Source organism: Lutra lutra, chromosome 4 (assembly GCF_902655055.1).
Source record: "Lutra lutra chromosome 4, mLutLut1.2, whole genome shotgun sequence".
In the NCBI taxonomy this organism is placed as follows: domain Eukaryota; kingdom Metazoa; phylum Chordata; class Mammalia; order Carnivora; family Mustelidae; genus Lutra; species Lutra lutra.
Window position 1 is genome coordinate 25,810,877 of NC_062281.1, and position 4,965 is coordinate 25,815,841.

The following is a 4,965-nucleotide window of genomic DNA, read 5'->3' on the forward strand; positions in this document are numbered from 1 at the left end:
TCAAATGACTATACAAACTGAGAAGATACATTGTAATATGTTGGAGACCCAGGAGAGCTGATGATACACTTCTGGTCTAAGTCTGAAGGTCTGCGAGCCAGGAGAGCAGATAATGAAAGTTCCATTCAGAGGGAGAGTCAGAAGGCAAAGACTGAAATCTCAGCTGGAAGACAGTCAAGCAAAGGGAGCATATTCTCTTTTACCCACTTTCTTTCTTTGAGACCTTCAGTCAATTGGCTGAAGACCTACAAAGAGGGCCACTAATGCTTTACTTAGTCTGCCAATTGATATGTTAATCACATCCAGAAACTCCCTCATCGAAACTTTCAGCATAATGCTTAACAAGTATCTAGGCACTCTGTGGCCCAGTCAAGTTGGCACACGAAATTAACCATCAAAAAAACTATGGAATTAAAATGCTAGATTAAAAATATGTATTTAATGCAAAAAAAAGCAATGAAAAAGAAATAGAGAGACAAAAAAGATAAGAGAGAGATGGAAAACAAAATATAAAATGGCAAACATCAATTCAACTATATTAATACTAACATTAAACGTGAATGGATTACACAATCCAGTCAAAAGACTGTTAGACTGAATGGGGAAAAAAAAATGACCCAAGTATACGCTATCTACAGGAGACACAGATTTAAGACACAAATCGACTGAAAGTAAAATAATGGAAAAATATATATCATTCAAATAGTAACCACTGGAAAGCTGGAGTGGCTACACTAATTCTAGAAAAAAATAGACTTTCAAACAAAAAATATTAAATGCAAATCAAAACCACAATGGGATACCACTTCATGCTCACTAGAATAAAAGTTAAAAATCAGATACAATTACCATTACTGAGAATGTGGAGAAATTTGAACCCTCATTTACTGTTGCTGAGAATGTAAAATGATTCAGCCACTTCGGAAAATAGTACGGAGGTTTTTTTTTTTTAATTAATTAATTTATTTATTTATTTGACAGCAAGAGAGAGATCACAAGTAGGCAGAGAGGCAGGCAGAGAGAGAAGGCGAGGCAGGCTCCCCGCCGAGCAGAGAGCCCGATATGGGGCTCAATCCCAGGACCCTGAGATCATGACCCGAGCTGAAGGCAGAGGCTTAACCCACTGAGCCACCCAGGTGCCCCAGTACGGAGGTTTTTAAGATTAAACATAGAGCATAGAAGATTAAACACTATGACCCTACAGTTCCGCTCCTAGATACATATGCAAGAGATGTGAAAACATACATTCACATAAAAGCTTGTACACAATGTTTATAGCATCATTAATCATAATAACCAAAATGTGAAAACAACCCAAATGTCCAGCAATGGATGCACTGACTTACAAAATGTAGTATGTGTGTATGTGTGTGTGTGTGTGTATATATATATATATATATAAAATGAAAGTATATGTATTATACTTTATATAAATGTAGCCTATATATACATAATATATATAAAGAAAAATTATTATATTATTAAGTCACAGAAGATGAGAAGTACAAATATATGGTATGACATGGATGAACCTTCAAAACATTATGCTAAGTAGTGAAGCTAGTCACAAAAGAGCTCATACTATGTGATTCCACTCATATGAAAGTCTACAATAGGAATATCAATATAGGTAGAAAGTAGATTAATGGTTGCTTGGGATTGGGAGAATAGGGCAGGGAAATAGGATGGAGATAATTAGAGAATATGAGATTTCTTCTCAAAGTGAAGAAAATGTTCTAAAATTTACTGTGGTGGAGATGGACGCATGTATTTTTGAAATACTAAGAACCACCAGATTCTGCATTTTAAACAGGTAGACTGTATGATATGTGAGCTATTGTTCATTAAAACTTTAAAAAAAATCATGTCTTTTTTGAAATTATTTAAATAAAAGAAAAGAAGGGGAGCCTGGGTGGCTCAATCAGTTAAGTACCTAACCCTTGATTTCAGCTCGGGTCAGGATCTCAGAGTCATGAGATAAAGCCCTAGGTCAAGCACTCAGCTGACAATCTCCTTAAGATTCTCTCTCTTCCTCTCTCCCTCTGCCCCTCCTCTCACTCATTTGTGCTCTCTCTCTAAAATAAATAAATAAATCTTTTAGAAAGGATGAAAGGAAGAAAGAGTTGCGGGGAGGGGAAAAAAATGAACTGTACTTATAAAATATCCAACTGGTCTTTAACACAAGTATCTTCTTTATAGAAGACAAAATTCAAAGTGACATTTCACTATTCCTCATTTCCACATACTAACTCCTGCCTGTGATACCCTTCCTTCACTTTTGTAACAACAAAAATCTCACTATTCTTTAAGCAATTCCCATGTCATTTCACCTGACTCTTCCAAGGCAGTATAGTAACTAATATGATCTGTGTTTTTTATAGCACTGTATTCATACTACAATTACAAGCATTACCCTTGATCATGTCTATATTGCCACGTCGGTTCCCACTCCTACACCATGAGATTTTTAAAACCATATCTTTAGCGACCATCTTTTAAATACTCAGCATTCAACACACCATATGAAACATAGTAAAAATGAAGGAAAACATTAGTTGTAAATCATCCTTCTCTTTCCATACTTACACATTTTATATTAAGAGGAGAATCTCACTTAAAGAAGCAGATATGTCTGAACTCTTGTGCAATATTAATTTCAAGACATGAAGGGGAGATAACATGTGAGATGAGACCATTGATATATATTTTTTAAAATTTCTGCCATTTTCAAAATTTCCCTTTGTATCTAGCCAAGGACAAAGCATCTACCTATTCATACTATAATAGAAACAAGGTGCCTCTAAGTTACCCAACAGGGTAGAAATATATACTGCAACTATAATATGCAAATATAAGCATATTCAATGTATTAATTAGTTTAGAAGAAAGGTTTCAATTTTTTGCAGGATCAACTAGTAATTTTAATAGAAATGATTATTTATTTTATAAATTAATAGACAAAATGAACATATCTCTTCATATTTATGTATTTCATATTTTATTTTTTATTTATCTAAGAGATATGCATCTTTTGGTGTTATGGTTATTCTCATTATGTTGAAAGATTTTCCTCTCTCAAAAGAAATCAATTTATTCAATACTGTCAATGTCAAAAAAGACATTTTGAGAAGAGACATATTCACAGAATTAGAAAAGGCCTTCTAATGACATCAGTATTTAGATGAATATTTGCACATCTTTAAAGATAAATCAAAAAGTTGACTCTGTACTTCATCAAATTTGGAAACGAGGAAAACTATCTTCTTGATGTGCTTAGCATTGCCAGGAATACTTTTGATGATGCCTATCTTTTAGAAGCATCTTCAAATGAAAAAGCAGAAGAGAAATGAACATTGGCAGGATGAAGCTTGAGGCTCTTTAAACTGTCAACTTGTCATTTTTTAGAGAATTACATTTAGCTTAAAATGATTTTACATTATTTCTAAAGCTGCTTTTAACGTTATTTCCCATGAGTTGATTTCACTATATGTACCAGAGATAAAATATTTCTTATATGATTTATATTAGATATAATATATATTTTTACCTGCTTTAAATTTTCCCCATTGCACTCAAGAGTTTACTTAAGGGAGTGCTTATCTATGGTGAGACTTAATTTTAAGAGTTAATTGAAAATTCTTTTTTATGTCATAAAATAAAGTATCTTGTTGGAATTCACTTTATCATTTTGAAGAATAAAAAGAAATGGCCTTGGTGAACTCATGAAAAATCTAGATCCCACCACAAAGTACACTGCCTTAAGTAACATTCATATTGTGATCAGAAAAATTAAAGCAGAAAAAAATATACTTTCCTCTTTATCTTATTACAGTAATAAATCCTTAATTGAAAAATGGATAGGTTCTTCTGCAACAGCAAACTAACTAGGAATAAAGCAGCATGATTTTATATTGGAATAAATACACAAAGCTTTGCTTTATTCTATACTCATTCTATGCTGGGAATACTAAAGAAGTCTTTGAAAATCACTGGCATTTATACATAAAGATAAATTAAAGGATTTAACAATTATCTAGTGAATGCTTAATGTAGTCAATGCAGTCCGGATGGATCAAGGTAAGCTATGTGACCTGACTTGGAAAGAAAAGCCTTGGGTTCAAATTTCACCTTTTCCACTCACTAGTTGAGGGATCCTGAGCAAAAAGTTTAGCCTCTTAGCCTCAAATGAAGTATCAGATTTCTGTTTTCGTGCATTATTTTGAAATTATAATATATGCTGGAAAGTTCTCAACAGAAAGCCTGAATTGAAATCGGTTCTGGTAGGCCCCTGGGTGGCTCAGTGGTTAAGCATCTGCCTTTGGCTCAGGTCATGATCCTGGGGTCCTGGGCTCTGGCATCAGTGGGATGCCTACTTCTCCCTCTGCCCCTCCCCTCCTTATACTGTCTCACTCTCTCTCTCAAATATATAAAATCTTTTTAAAAATTAAAATAAAATAAAAATAAAATTGGTTCTGAATAAAATGTTAGTCTACTCAACGGTTTAAGTGGATTACCAATGCTGCATTTTGGTATTTGGTATTCACGTTAGCCCCATCCTTCCCTCTTCCTCACTGTCTTACTATCGTCCTCCCCTTTTTATAAGCGGCTCAATCTGCAACATTTCTTACCTTGAGGGAAAGATTATACAATGTTGGAGGAGATCGTGGAGAGGAAGCGACCACCCGTTGACCTGTGGGCTGGACAAGGGCGTTTGGAGACTCCTCACTCCTTCCCTAGTCCTTGGAATGCATGTTCTGCCTACCATTCCCGCAGTTTTGAGCCTTCTTCAAGCACACAGCCTCCAGACACTAATGTGCCCGGGCCCTCTGGATGGCACATGTGACTGAAGCCCGTTAAGGCCTCTATATAAACTTTCATAATGCTTGCCGGCGGTGGGGAGATCTGCTCTTGCATGGCCCAGGAGAAGCCTGGTATGTAATCACCCTCGCTTATTCACACCGCCAC